This window comes from Eleutherodactylus coqui, chromosome 10 (assembly GCF_035609145.1).
Source record: "Eleutherodactylus coqui strain aEleCoq1 chromosome 10, aEleCoq1.hap1, whole genome shotgun sequence".
Taxonomy (NCBI): domain Eukaryota; kingdom Metazoa; phylum Chordata; class Amphibia; order Anura; family Eleutherodactylidae; genus Eleutherodactylus; species Eleutherodactylus coqui.
In genome coordinates, this window is record NC_089846.1 from 3,293,416 (window position 1) to 3,309,035 (window position 15,620).

General features: G+C 50.8%; 1 long non-coding RNA gene across 1 annotated transcript; it reads left to right on the top strand.

Annotated features, from left to right (window-relative positions):
* The first annotated feature begins 5,415 nt into the window (after positions 1-5,415).
* On the top strand, positions 5,416-10,815 carry LOC136579922 (uncharacterized). Its single transcript, XR_010786935.1, has 2 exons — positions 5,416-5,525; positions 9,470-10,815. It is a non-coding gene; the product is annotated as an uncharacterized lncRNA (long non-coding RNA).
* The last annotated feature ends 4,805 nt before the right edge of the window (positions 10,816-15,620 follow it).

A 15,620-nucleotide genomic window follows, 5' to 3' on the forward strand; every position in this document is an offset into this window, starting at 1 on the left:
TTTGGCCACGCGAAATCTGACGCGGCAAACAAATCGCGGCATGCTCTATTTCACTCACCGGCTCCGCTCTGCGCATGCGCCTGCTGCCCGGCAGCCAACACATGAAAGAGCCGGGGCCGCGGGAGCAGTGAGTGTCACGCTGCTCTCTGCAGACGCTCGGGTCGGGTCCCGCTGCGTGCATTCTCACAGCCGGATCCAACCTGGTCGTCCGCAGGTGGCCTAATCCTGGCAGGCCATTCGTCACAGTGGTGTGTCCACCAGCTCGGGTGGAGGGAGTTCAGCGCAGTGCGGACCCCAATACTCATTATCACACCCCGACACCTTAACAAAAATAAAGTCCAAAGATGAAAAACCAAAGCAGACAAAAGAAGGTCAGCAGTGATGGGGAACACATTCCGGTGGGCTTATCACCCTGTCTCCAGCCTGATTGTGACAATGACAGGGAACGCTACTTATAATGAGTGTGGGCCGCTCTAAAGTTATCATCGGTGCGGCTGGATTGGGTTTCCGGGGAGGGTCTGGAACACTGGTTTGCTTTCCAGTAACCATGGAGCTAAGTAAGGGAGGTCCGCATGCAATTCCTAAAAGACACCATGGTTTGTAGGTAGATTTCAATCGGGGGCATCATTAAAGGGGCAGATCGCCGCCAAGTCACCTAGGGCGCCATCAATTAAATTACAGTTATCATGGGGCTCACTATTACTACTGGGGCCATCATGGGGGGGCACTGCTACTACTGTGGTCACTAGGGGGCTACTATTACTACTGCGGCCACTGTGGGGGTCACTATTACTACTGGAGCCACTGTGGGGGTCACTATTACTACTGGAGCCACTGTGGGGGTCACTATTACTACTGGGCCCACTATTAGAATCAACTGGGGCCACTGTGGGAGTCGCTATTACTGAAGGGCCCCATTATGGGATAAGAGGGCGTGATCTGTCATTAAACTTTACAGCTGCCCCTCTCCTCTTTGTCCTAAAGTTGGGAGACATGACGTTGTGTGCCTAGTGGCGGCGCACGTGTCTGGTATGTCCTACATGTTGTCCTGGATGTAGTCCTCATCCTCCCTGTTATCATCGTTGTCAGGCTGCCAGCGAGAACTCGTTTTACTGGTGTATAATAGCTGTATTATTCTTATAGAACTCCGAGCAAAATACTGCGAATCCACCAGCAGGTGCAGCCCGAGTATGTCAGCTGCCCAACCGCACTCACCTGAGATGCCCCCTGTGCAGACACTGGGGGTCCTGCCTGTCCACCGTCACATGACGCCGTTATCGCCTGCAGTCAGGTGGCATTTGGTAAGCAGGGTAATAGACCCGTCCGAAGTATTGATCAGTGGGGTCTGGATGCCGAGACCCCCACCGACCGCAGAAGCCTTCATCTGAGCGCAGCGCCTATTCCACTGCTTCCTGCTCTGTCTATGCCCGCTGATAACACCGGATCGGGCCCATCTATTTTAGGGATTGTGGGGGTCTCAGCACCCGGACCCCCGCTGATAAGCACTTCAGACGTGTCGCTATGACGTGTCAGAGGTTTAGTTAACCCCTTAATCATACCGCCTCTTTTTGGCTGCTCCCTTTCTTTACAATTCGTATTTTGGACCTAAAGACACAACAATTTGGGGAGATTTTAATGTCCAATGTTTCAGAGCCATCATCTTTATGTTTTGCGCGGCGAGCGGTACTTCTTATTGGTACCATTTTTGGGGAGATGTCATGTATTGTAGAACTTTTATTACATTTTTTTAGAGCAGGGAGAAAAACATCAATTCTGACTTTAACATTGTAGAAAAACAAAAACAATCATGCAGCATAAATGATAGATCCGTGTTTTCTGCGGTTCGGGGCGATCCCAACAAAAGCAAAATTATATATGTAAGTATTTTGACATTTGCACAATAAAAACACTTTTTTGGAAATTATTTATTTTTTTGTATTGTTTAAAGTTCCAGAAGTTTCTGTTTTTCCACGGCCGGCGCTCTGTCTGTTTTTCCACGGTCGGCGCTCTGTCTGTTTTTCCACGGTCGGCGCTCTGTCTGTTTTTCCACGGCCGGCGCTCTGTCTGTTTTTCCACGGTCGGCGCTCTGTCTGTTTTTCCACGGTCGGCGCTCTGTCTGTTTTTCCACGGCCGGCGCTCTGTCTGTTTTTCCACGGTCGGCGCTCTGTCTGTTTTTCCACGGTCGGCGCTCTGTCTGTTTTTCCACGGCCGGCGCTCTGTCTGTTTTTCCACGGCCGGCGCTCTGTCTGTTTTTCCACGGCTGGCGCTCTGTCTGTTTTTCCACGGTCGGCGCTCTGTCTGTTTTTCCACGGCCGGCGCTCTGTCTGTTTTTCCACGGCCGGCGCTCTGTCTGTTTTTCCACGGCCGGCGCTCTGTCTGTTTTTCCACGGCCGGCGCTCTGTCTGTTTTTCCACGGCCGGCGCTCTGTCTGTTTTTCCACGGCCGGCGCTCTGTCTGTTTTTCCACGGCCGGCGCTCTGTCTGTTTTTCCACGGCCGGCGCTCTGTCTGTTTTTCCACGGCCGGCGCTCTGTCTGTTTTTCCACGGCCGGCGCTATAGTCTATATTGCTACCATTTTGGGGTATATGCAGATTTTTTGATCACTTCTATTAAGATTTTTTTGAGACAAAATAAACAATCCGGGCATTTTGTCTGTTTTTTTTTTACAGCATTCGCCATGCAGAATAAAATGTGAGTTTCATATATTGCGCAGGGCGTTCCGGACGTTCTGTCCCTGAAGGGGACTTGAACCTGTGATGCTATGGTCGCTCTGATAACACATTGCATTGCTTCTGTACTGCAATGCCTCATTGCTTCTTAAAGCAATCACAGGCCATGCAACCCATCGTCCCTCTGCGCTTACAAGACGGAGGTCCGATGACATCACAGCGGCAGCGCTCTCCCTCTCGCTTACAAGACGGAGGTCCGATGACATCACAGCGGCAGCGCTCTCCCTCTGCGCTTACAAGACAGAGGTCCGATGACATCACAGCGGCAGCGCCCTCCTTCTGCGCTTACAAGACGTTGGTCCGATGACATCACAGTGGCAGCGCCCTCCCTCTGCGCTTACAAGACGTTGGTCCGATGACATCACAGCGGCAGCGCCCTCCCTCTGTGCTTACAAGACGTTGGTCCGATGACATCACAGTGGCAGCGCCCTCCCTCTGTGCTTACAAGACGTTGGTCCGATGACATCACAGCGGCAGCGCCCTCCCTCTGCGCTTACAAGACGGAGGTCCGATGACATCACAGCGGCAGCACCCTCCCTCTGCGCTTCCAAGACGGAGGTCGATGACATCACAGCGGCAGCGCCCTCCCTCTGCGCTTACAAGACGTTGGTCCGATGACATCACAGCGGCAGCGCTCTCCCTCTGCGCTTACAAGACGGAGGTCGATGACATCACAGCGGCAGCGCCCTCCCTCTGCGCTTACAAGACGTTGGTCCAATGACATCACAGCGGCAGCGCTCTCCCTCTGCGCTTACAAGACGTTGGTCCGATGACATCACAGCGGCAGCGCCCTCCCTCTGCGCTTACAAGACGTTGGTCCGATGACATCACAGCGGCAGCGCCCTCCCTCTGCGCTTACAAGACGTTGGTCCGATGACATCACAGCAGCAGCGCTCTCCCTCTGCGCTTCCAAGACGGAGGTCGATGACATCACAGCGGCAGCGCCCTCCCTCTGCGCTTACAAGACGTTGGTCCGATGACATCACAGCGGCAGCGCTCTCCCTCTGCGCTTACAAGACGGAGGTCGATGACATCACAGCGGCAGCGCTCTCCCTCTGCGCTTACAAGACGGAGGTCCGATGACATCACAGCGGCAGCACCCTCCCTCTGCGCTTCCAAGACGGAGGTCGATGACATCACAGCGGCAGCGCCCTCCCTCTGCGCTTACAAGACGTTGGTCCGATGACATCACAGCGGCAGCGCTCTCCCTCTGTGCTTACAAGACGGAGGTCCGATGACATCACAGCGGCAACGCCCTCCCTCTGCGCTTACAAGACGTTGGTCCGATGACATCACAGCGGCAGCGCCCTCCCTCTGCGCTTACAAGACGTTGGTCCGATGACATCACAGCGGCAGCGCCCTCCCTCTGCGCTTACAAGACGTTGGTCCGATGACATCACAGCGGCAACGCCCTCCCTCTGCGCTTACAAGACGTTGGTCCGATGACATCACAGCGGCAGCGCCCTCCCTCTGCGCTTACAAGACGTTGGTCCGATGACATCACAGCGGCAGCGCCCTCCCTCTGCGCTTACAAGACGGAGGTCGATGACATCACAGCGGCAGCGCTCTCCCTCTGCGCTTACAAGACGGAGGTCGATGACATCACAGCGGCAGCGCTCTCCCTCTGCGCTTACAAGACGGAGGTCGATGACATCACAGCGGCAGCGCCCTCCCTCTGCGCTTACAAGACGGAGGTCGATGACATCACAGCGGCAGCGCTCTCCCTCTGCGAACACTTTAAATGCTGCAATCAACATTGATGGCAGCATGTAAGGGGCTAACGGTGGGGATTTGCTTCTCATCGATCCCTGCTGTTGCCGGCTCCCACTGCAGGCGGTGCAGGCTCAGCTTCTGTACCCAAGCCATCCATAGGAAGTACGCTTACGCCCACTATTGGGATCTTCAGGATCTCTGCTTGCTGTCAGTAAATGGAGTTTATTTGACGCTACATCCAGAGGATTAATATTTCCTCACAGCTGAGCATTTGCTACAATTGTATGCAGCCTGCACAGGAGCCACAGCCAACAGCACCACAAAGCTCTCTCCTCTGCTGCGAGTTTGCTACCATGTATCAGTCCAGAGTCCACAGAGGATGGTCTAGGCTGGACACAATTGTAACAACCCCTCAGCTGTGAGAAGCATTAGGTCTGCTCTCGTTTAATCCTTCTTTGTTGGCAGTGAATGGAGAAATTCAGATGGAAAAGCTGCATAGACCTCATACTTCCCAGAGCTGCAGAGCTGTTACAATGTGTCCGGCCCAGCACATTGTGGCAGTGTAGACTGTTGTGAACACAGAAGATTGTTTAGACTAGATACAATTGTAGCAAACTCTCAGCTGTGAGAAGCCTGAGGGTAGGACTGGTTCTCCACCTCTGCGTGGACTAGAAGTTCCAGCAAGTCTGGTTTATTTGGTGTCATCCTATGAGGGCTGATGGAGGAGGGCTGTCACCTGCATAAATACCTGCCGCCTCACCTGGGAGCAGCTCAGTGTCACTGCTGCACATCAGGATCAGGTAGGACCTGTATACACCCCAGCCAGAGACAGAACCACCCAGACCACTCCTGAGCTGTGTCAGTCTTTACTGCCGTCATTAGATTCGGGATTTACTCTGCATGCTGAAAGCACTTTGTAATATGATGGGAGTCATTATTAGGTTTTGGCACATTTTGCATATAGTTGTATACGGCCAGTATTGCCTTTTGCCATTCCTGTGCTTGAGAAAGCCAAGTGCAACTTCCCCAACCCCGATGTATAGATGCAGAAGAGATCCTGAGAGCGGCACCCCTCCTAGCACAGGTCAGACGCAGTACTGTATATGTCTAGGCTGTGTAGTAGTAGTAGTACTGTATATGTCTGGGCTGTGTAGTAGTAGTAGTAGTACTGTATATGTCTAGGCTGTGTAGTAGTAGTAGTAGTAATGTATATGTCTAGGCTGTGTAGTAGTAGTAGTACTGTATATGTCTAGGCTGTGTAGTAGTAGTAGTACTGTATATGTCTAGGCTGTGTAGTAGTAGTAGTACTGTATATGTCTAGGCTGTGTAGTAGTAGTAGTACTGTATATGTCTAGGCTGTGTAGTAGTAGTAGTACTGTATATGTCTAGGCTGTGTAGTAGTAGTAGTAGTACTGTATATGCAGTACTGTGCCCGTCTAGGCTGCAGCCCCCTGAATGTGAAGGCAGGTATATACTGCTCAGTAGCATCTGGCCAGGTGTGCAGGATGGATACAGCCCTCGGTATCCGCCACTATTATTACATAGGAGGATATGCCAGTGCGGGATGCATCTGACCTTTGTCACTACCTGGAAGGCTGCCCGCTCACCTCCATGATGTAATGTTTCGCCTTTTTCTCCTCTCTGGGTAATTATCAGTCTGTGGTTAATCATTAACCCTTCACTGCCCCCGTCCATCCCGCACAGCGCTATCTGCTCGCCGTCTCCTCTAATGATTGAGCGCTGGAGTAATAGAAGCCAAATGCAGACCCAGAGACATTATAGATCCCCCGACAGCAGCCAATCAGGCTTCAGCTCTTACTGGGCCAGGGTGGGCTATGACATGATAGCAGCAGTGATCAGGGGGTCGGACCCAATGACCTTGGAGGGTCCTTCCAACTCGTTCTAGGATTCTATTGGTTGATGGGGACGACTCCCTTATTCTTTGTGGTTTATTAAAAGGCTGCAACCCCCAAGTTACTTAAAGAGGAACTCCAGTCAGAAGAGATCCCCTCCTAGATCCCTGCCATCTGAGTGCTAAGGGATTTCCAGAAATCAGGGCTGCAGTGTAAAGCACTTGAACTCGGAGACTACAGAACAATTATGTGGATTACAGTAACACAATTACATTCTCGTTGCTATGGCAACACCAAATATTTAGCGTTTCAGATACATTGTTACTTCTTCTTGCTTTCAGATATACAGTACTGTTACCTACAGATAGACCTGGTACCCATATACTGCTATATACTGTCACCCCACTGATAGACCTGGTACCCGTATACCGCTATATACTGTCACCCTACTGATAGACCTGGTACCCATATACTGCTATATACTGTCACCCCACTGATAGACCTGGTACCCGTATACTGCCATATACTGTCTCCCCACTGATAGACCTGGTACGCGTATACTACTATATACTGTCACCCCACTGATGGACCTGTACCCATATACTGCTATATACTGTCTCCCCACTGATAGACCTGGTACCCGTATACTGCTATATACTGTCTCCCCACTGATAGACCTGGTACCCGTATACTGCTATATACTGTCACCCCACTGATAGACCTGGTACCCGTATACTGCTATATACTGTCACCCTACTGATGGACCTGGTACCCGTATACCGCTATATACTGTCTCCCCACTGATAGACCTGGTACCCATATACTGCTATATACTGTCACCCCACTGATAGACCTGGTACCCGTATACTGCTATATACTGTCACCCTACAGATTGACCTGGTACCCGTATACTGATATATACTGTCTCCCCACTGATAGACCTGGTACCCATATACTGCTATATACTGTCACCCTACTGATAGACCTGGTACCCATATACTGCTATATACTGTCACCCCACTGATAGACCTGGTACCCGTATACTGCTATATACTGTCACCCTACAGATAGACCTGGTACCCATATACTGCTATATACTGTCACCCCACTGATAGACCTGGTACCCGTATACTGCTATATACTGTCACCCTACTGATAGACCTGGTACCCATATACTGCTATATACTGTCACCCCACTGATAGACCTGGTACCCGTATACTGCTATATACTGTCACCCTACAGATAGACCTGGTACCCATATACTGCTATATACTGTCACCCCACTGATAGACCTGGTACCCGTATACTGCTATATACTGTCACCCTACAGATAGACCTGGTACCCATATACTGCTATATACTGTCACCCCACTGATAGACCTGGTACCCGTATACTGCCATATACTGTCTCCCCACTGATAGACCTGGTACCCGTATACTGCTATATACTGTCACCCTACAGTTAGACCTGGTACCCGTATACTGCTATATACTGTCACCCCACTGATAGACCTGGTACCCGTATACCGCTATATACTGTCAACCCACTGATAGACCTGGTACCCGTATACCACTATATACTGTCACCCCACTGATAGACCTGGTACCCGTATACTGCTATATACTGTCTCCCCACTGATAGACCTGGTACCCGTATACCGCTATATACTGTCACCCCACTGATAGACCTGGTACCCGTATACCACTATATACTGTCACCCTACTGATAGACCTGGTACCCGTATACCACTATATACTGTCACCCTACTGATAGACCTGGTACCCGTATACCGCTATATACTGTCACCCCACTGATAGACCTGGTACCCGTATACTGCTATATACTGTCACCCCACTGATAGACCTGGTACCCGTATACCGCTATATACTGTCACCCTACTGATGGACCTGGTACCCGTACGCTGCTATATACTGTTACCTACAGATAGACCTGGTACCCGTACACCGCTATATACTGTCACCCCACTGATAGACCTGGTACCCGTATACCACTATATACTGTCACCCTACTGATAGACCTGGTACCCGTATACCACTATATACTGTCACCCTACTGATAGACCTGGTACCCGTATACCGCTATATACTGTCACCCCACTGATAGACCTGGTACCCGTATACTGCTATATACTGTCACCCCACTGATGGACCTGGTACCCGTATACCGCTATATACTGTCACCCCACTGATAGACCTGGTACCCATATACCGCTATATACTGTCACCCCACTGATGGACCTGGTACCCGTATACCGCTATATACTGTCACCCCACTGATAGACCTGGTACCCATATACCGCTATATACTGTCACCCCACTGATAGACCTGGTACCCATATACCGCTATATACTGTCACCCCACTGATGGACCTGGTACCCGTATACCGCTATATACTGTCACCCCACTGATGGACCTGGTACCCGTATACTGCTATATACTGTCACCCCACTGATAGACCTGGTACCCGAATACTGCCATATACTGTCACCCCACTGATAGACTCGGTACCCGTATACAGCTATATACTGTCACCCCACTGATAGACTCGGTACCCGTATACCGCTATATACTGTCACCCCACTGATAGACTCGGTACTCGTATACAGCTATATGCTGTCACCCCTTAGTTTTGCATATGGTAATGAGTGACAACCCAGATATCCACCATTGACGCTTGTCACCGGGCTCTTCTGTGTACCTGAATGGCAGAGGTAATTGTCGAGCGATCCATCGCAGACTCGTATTTACACGTCATTGCGAAGATTTGCGGGGGAGGAGTCTTTCTTGTCGATGATGACACGCTTGTTGTCTTATGACTGTTCTTAAAGGGGATGTCCACTTTTGACAGTCTCTTCTTCTATTTTAAGGGTCCCCAGAAATGAGCTGATCTCGAGGGGCTGCAGCAGTTTGTAATGATCCAAAGGGTTAGAGTTCGCTGCAGCACCCCCACAGGTGAAATGAAGAATTGCATGCCGTCCATTGAGATCAGTAGGCTTCATGTAGTGTTGGGTCCTCCAGAGCAGAAGTCGCTCTGTTTTCCATGACATTTAGCACTTTTGTCACTCAGGACTCTAGAACAGTTGTGTGTTGACTGCTGAGGCCGCCATAAAGCAGCTCTGAAGTCCTCATATCTCCCATCCTTCTCCATGCAGGATACGAAGAGCGGCGAGCAGATAACGCCCTGCGATCGCCCTGACGATGCCTCCAATACAGGCTGAGATTCTGCTCATCCAAGATGGACAGGAGGGTGCGGCCTCCCAGCGGCTCCTCGCTAAAGCCACGGAGATATGCCAGGGGCTCAACCTGAGGGGCCGCGTGGCGGTGGTGATGGCGGCCATGTTGGTCCTCGCTTTCATGGTGATGTTGTTTCTGTGGCACTACAAGTGTATTGTGATCGATCACCTTTGCCAGGGAATTCGTGAGTCAGAGACCCCGATATTTACAAGTGGCTAAACCACGGACGGAATGAAAACCGCGATCCGATCCGTCTGCCCCGGAGGACCCCGAAAGAGACTTCTGCTACTCTAAAGCTCGCGAGCCATCGGGCTGGACTGTCCATAAGGGAAGGAGATAAGCGGCGGCCGGACACTAACGATGCCGCTTATCTCAGGGCAACAAATGACCAAGATGATTGACGTGTAATCTATCCAATCCTGAAGAGACACATGAGCTGCCCCCAAAGACTTCAAGGGGTCTTCCCACCCGAGGCTCCACCTCTGGACCCACCCCTACCACCTGAGACTCCACCTCTGGACCCACCCCTACCACCCGGAGGCTCCACCTCTGGACCCACCCCTACCACCCGAGGCTCCACCTCTGGACCCACCCCTACCACCCGAGGCTCCACCTCTGGACCCACCCCTACCACCCGAGGCTCCACCTCTGGACCCACCCCTACCACCCTCGCCCAGTGGTGGGGGGACTCAGGCTGTTCACATGGCCAATAATCTTGTGTGTTTTGTGCGTTCCATTCACAGGGGCGTCCATACTGCGGCGGCGCTATTTCCCCGGGTGATTTTTCTTGCGATGCTGAGAGAACGGCTGCAATTCTTCTATTTTGGGGCGATATCGGACTTTGTTTTCTATTATGAGAGCTAAACAAATGACATTGTGCCGGCAAGCAGCTGTGATTTTCACGTAAGTGCGATGCCGGTTAGAATGTTTCATATTGAAATAATGTGCAAAATCGCATGTTTGTAAGCGCAGTACTGGTCTGCGGTGCTGGGAGCGCCATCGCGCTTGTCCGTGTGAATACCGCCGTCCACCATCTTTACACGGGGAATTTCCTACACGAGACTCACAAAACTCCCACGGAAATAGAACGCATTGCTTTCGATGGGTTTTTGCGTTTTTCCTCTCGCAGTGAGACAAGCGTGACGCAGCGCCTCCTATTTTTCTGTGAGATCGCAGTTTCACCCATTATTTGCTACGGATGACTTAGAAATGACATCGCAGTCCTGTGTGCAGCCGAGGCTCAGACGACTGCGGGGCGGTTTTTTTTTAAAAACAGTTTTCCTATAGGACGTGTGAAAATGTGCGTGAAAATCGTGCGTTTAGCGGCGAGGGGTCGTTTTCTTGTGAGTCGCTTCACATTTGTAGTGAAAATGTGATTTTTAAAATAAAAAGTGAAAATACGGCCTTTAGGAAGCGCTGAGCGAACGCTGTGACTCTGGGCTGCAGAAACAGCATAGCTAAGGTGACCAGGTTTTCCCAGGGTCATAGCGGGACAGAGGGGTGTGGTCAGGGGCGGGACAGAGGGGTGTGGTCAGGGGTGAGATGCTGGGGTGTGGTCAGGGGCGGGCAGAGGGGGTGTGGTCATGGGTGGGACAGCGGGTGTGGTCAGGGCATGGCAGATGGGTGTGGTCAGGGGTGAGATGCCAGGGTGTAGTCAGGGCAGGACAGAGGGGTGTGATCAAGGCGGGGCTTATCACAGCGTATTATTTTACCTTCCTCATTCTAAAAAATACAGGGCGCTTCAGAAAAGACAGGAGCACATTCCACAGCATTTCTGCTTCCAAAAAAACTCAATATCCGCACCATTGGTGTCCGCAGCTGATGTCACGCTATGTGGCGCTCCTCCTCACCTCCTCCAAAGGCTTCCTGTTCCCAGCGGCCTGTAGTGGCCGCACCTGACCAGCATCACCTGACCAACGATGCCGCACCTGACCAGCATCACCTGACTAGGCCGCTGGGAACCAGAAGCCGGGGCGTGCTGACAGCGGGCAGCCTGCAGAGGAGGTTAGGCTGTGACATCAGCTGTGGATTCATATGGTACAGATTTTGAAAATTTATTTGGATGCAGAAATTTCCGCTGCGGACATTCTGCAGTATTTCCACCATGTGTAAAGATACCGTATGTCAGCTTGAGGTACGCTGCCACATGCAGAGTGGCCGCAGTAGTAGTAGTGTTCACTATATTAGCCCCAGTAGTAATTGTGTCCCCCCATAGTGGCCCCCAGTAGTAATAGTGGCCCCCACGGTGGCCTTAGTAGTAATAGTGCCCCCCCCCCACGGTGGCCTTAGTAGTAATAGTGCCCCCCCCCCACAGTGGCCTCAGTAGTAATGGTGACCCCCCCCCCACAGTGGCCTCAGTAGTAATGGTGACCCCTCACAGTAGCCTCAGTAGTAATGGTGACCCTCACAGTGGCCTCACTAGTAATAGTGACCCCCCCACAGTGGCCTCAGTAGTAATGGTGACACCCCTAGTGGCCTCAGTAGTAATGGTGACCCTCACAGTGGCCTCAGTAGTAAAGGCGATCCCCACAGTGGCCGCAGTAGTAATAGTGTCCCCCACAGTGGCCCTAGTAGTAATAATGTCTTCCATAGTTACCTTAGTAGCAATGGTGACCCTCACAGGGGCCTCAGTAGTAAAGGTGATCCCCACAGTAGTAGTAATAGTGTCCCCCACAGTTACCTTAGTAGTAATAGTGACCCTCACAGTGGCCCTGGTAGTAATGGTGACCCCCATAGTGGCCTGGGTAGTAATGGTGACCCCCACAGTGGCCGCAGTAGCAACGGTGACTCCCAACAGTGACCTTAGTAGTAATAGTGACTCCCCCCCACAGGGACCTTAGTAGTAATGGTGACTCCCACAGTGGCCGCAGTAGTAATAGTGACCCCCCCCCCCCCACAGTGACCTTAGTAGTAGTAGTGACCCCCATAGTGAGCTCAGTAGTAGTAGTGACCCCCACAGTGGCCTCAGTAGTAGTAGTGACCCCCCCCCCCCCCCACAGTGGCCTTAGTAGTAATAGTGACCCCCATAGTGAGCTCAGTAGTAGTAGTGACCCCCACAGTGACCTCAGTAGTAGTAGTGACTCCCACAGTGACCTCAGTAGTAATGGTGACCCCCACAGTGGCCCTCAGTAGTAAAACCATTACTACTGGGGCTGATATAGGGGACACTATTACTAATAGTGTCCCCTATATTGACCCCAGTAGTAACAGTGATATACTTACCTCCTCCTGGTCTTCAGCACGCTGCTGTTGCAGGTGGAAGTGTCTGCACCCACCCCAGTGCCTCCTTCCCTCTCCTGAAGAGGTCAGGTGAGGATGGGAGGAAGATCCTGGATGCACACACTGCCATCAGTGTGCGCATCTAGCCGCAACGCCGCAAAATTATTACCAGCCGGGGAGCTGAAGCACCCTAGCTGGTAATCACTTTAATGATCACCAAATGTCCCGAAAGCGGGATAAATGGCTGTCCTGCTGGGGTCCCAGGGTAAAGCGGGACATAGGGTCTCAAAGCAGGACTGCCCTGCCTACATCAGGATGTCTGGTCACCTTAGCATAGCTCGTGGTGCTACACTGTTTCCGTAATGCCTGGTGGCTGCATGTGATGGGTAATTCATGAATGCAGTCAACGATCTGAAAGCAATGAGGCATTGCGAACAGTGGCGTCCTACGTGCACGATGTGCAGTTCACAGAGGCTGTTGTGTGACGTCACACTCCACTTCTATGGAGACCGACTAGTCCAAAAAAGCCCACCACTTCCAACACATTCCAGGAAGCCCTCTCTTCTTCATTAGGGGTGTGACATCACACATGAGTCCCTCTGACCTGCACATGGTACACACGGGACGCCACCTGCCGCTGCCCCTTGGTGCTTACAGATTGCTGGCTGCAGTAGGACTGGAAAGGTCAGAGTCTATCTGCCCCAGCCTTCCTTCATGACAGCCTCAAAAACATAAGATGTCTCCCCGCTGACAAGATTGTGTAGCTGTATGAGATATGCAGGAGATGAGCAGCTGCCAGGCCCTCTGACTAGCTGCCACCATCAGGCTTCACTGTAGTGATGAGCAGCGCCTGATTTCCTCCAGACACAACGCTTAGAAGCCAAAAGGTTCCATTTTGATGACCTCAGAGCAGAGAATCTTGTTTCTCGCAGTCTGAGGATCCTTTGGGGTTTTTTTTGTCACTCTGGCTGACCATTGGGTTTTTGGTCTCCTCTCCTAAGGTCCTTCTTCCCCTTAGTCTGGTGGTTCAGCGGCTCTAGGAAGAGTCCTGGTTGTTCTTCCATGTAAGTATTATGGAGGCTGCTGGGCTCTTGGAAACTTTCAGACCAGCAGAAATGTTTTTGCAGCTTCTCCAGATCTGAGCCTCCACACAATCCTGTCTCTGAGCTCTGTAGGCAGTTCTGACCTCCTCCTGGCTTGGTTTTGGCTTTGATCTGCATTATGAGCGGTGAGACCTTAACCCCCCCCCCCCCCCCACCTTCCCCATCTATATATGTCCAATCAGCTGAATTTCCCATAGGGGACTCCAATCAAGGTGGTGAAACATCTAAAAGATTATTAAGACGCCCCCAGAACTTCAAGTGTCATACCAAAGTGTGTCAATGCAAAATGGTAGTTTTTCATTAAAAAAATTACAAAGATTTCTCCCATTCTGTTGTCACTTTGTCATTATGGGGTACTGAGTACAAAATGACGGGAAACACAAGGACACAACATAACATGTAAGACAGTGAGAGGATTTGGGGGGGTCAAATTAAAGAAAAGTGACAGATGCTATTGGATGCTTACAAGATGAAAATGGTGAATTGGTTAAGAATCATGGTGAGAAGGACGAAGATTTAAATTCCTATTTTGTATCTGTTTTCTCTCAGAAAGTAGATGTAGCATCAACTGATCTTCCCTGTGCTATTAGGGGAATAAAAGAATGCAGGCTATCTGTAAGCACAGAGATGGTGAGGGAACACTTAGCTAACTTACATGAATTGAAGTCTCAAGGTCCAGATGAATTACATCCTAGGATACTAAAGGAAGCAGCGGAGGTAATTGCTGAACTACTCGCCATAATCAGTGAAAATTTCTGGAGAACAGGAGAAGTCCCAGAAGATTGGAGAAGGGCAAATGTTGTCCCTATCTTCAAAAAAAGGAAGAAGGTGGATCCATGAAACTACAGGCCTGTGAGCCTGACTTCTATATTAGGAAAGATCTCTGAACAAATAATTAAACAGCATGTATGCAAGTACTTGGATGAGAATGGAGTAATTAACCAGAGCCAGCATGGGTTTGTAACAAACAAGTCATGCCAGACGAATCTAATGTCCTTCTATGACAGAATCACCAACTGGGTTGATCAGGAAAATGCGGTAGATAGATATATAGTGGCCCAGCGGGTCCTACAGAACACTCACAGTACACTTGTCATGTCTCACCTGTCTGGATGCGGTACCTGGATCCAGAAGGTGCCATCTGTGGGAGAGACCCTGTGTCTCCCCTTTTGCTCTAAGCAGAGAACTCAACCCTGATGTCAGCTGGTCTCTCATTGGCCGACAGTTAGGTTTACTCTCACTGGTGCAAGTCCAAGGGCGGGAAGCAGATATACAAGTCCCTATGCAAGAATGCAGGAGAGGGAGAGGCTATAAAAGGAAGTGACGCAGAACAGTTAGGCAGACTCAGCCAGGTGTGAACAAGGAGAGGTTGCAGTTCCGTAGTCGGCGAGGAAGAGTAGTCCAGCGAGTTATCAGTTACGCAAGGTAGAGTGTGGTGGACAACCCGCTCCCTTGGCATCCAGCCGCAGAGAAGAGAAGATCCTTTCAGAGGTCCATCTTCATCTAACAGTGAGTTACATCTACCAGGTGACGTACAAGCCAGGATTAGCGTACAGTCACTTGTCTCGGTGCTTCATAAAGTTTATAAATACCTTCAGTCAAAATCCAATTTACTTGGTTCATCTAAATTTAACTGTGGGGAAAATTGTCTTGTCTATCTACCTCCGAGAGAGAGCGTTGAAGTTAGAGCATCATCAATACAACACTGCTGTATCTTACTTGCTTAGGACTTCATCTTTGTATACCT